Below are 318 nucleotides of genomic sequence, written 5' to 3' on the forward strand. Positions count from 1 at the left end.
AAAACGCATCTGAGGAGTAACTGAAGCCCTTGCCTGGACTGAACGAAGGAGATGGCCAGATGGGGAAATCAGCTCTTTCTGTAAATACAAGTGATATCCTTTTTGTTCACAAAGGAGTGCCCTGTAGCCACTTATCTTTAACTTCAACACACACACTACTAAGAAGAGCAAAGAGGCCTCAGCCAGTGGGAGGCCAAGGGTTACAGACAGAGTTCTGAGGTAAAAGAAGCCTCAAACTATTTTTCTGTGACCAAAAAGGGAAAGGGGAAGACTAGTCCTGTGTGACCCTGGGGGGGGGGACCTGAGAAACCCAGTGCG

The sequence above is a fragment of the Sceloporus undulatus genome, chromosome 1 (assembly GCF_019175285.1).
Source record: "Sceloporus undulatus isolate JIND9_A2432 ecotype Alabama chromosome 1, SceUnd_v1.1, whole genome shotgun sequence".
Taxonomy (NCBI): domain Eukaryota; kingdom Metazoa; phylum Chordata; class Lepidosauria; order Squamata; family Phrynosomatidae; genus Sceloporus; species Sceloporus undulatus.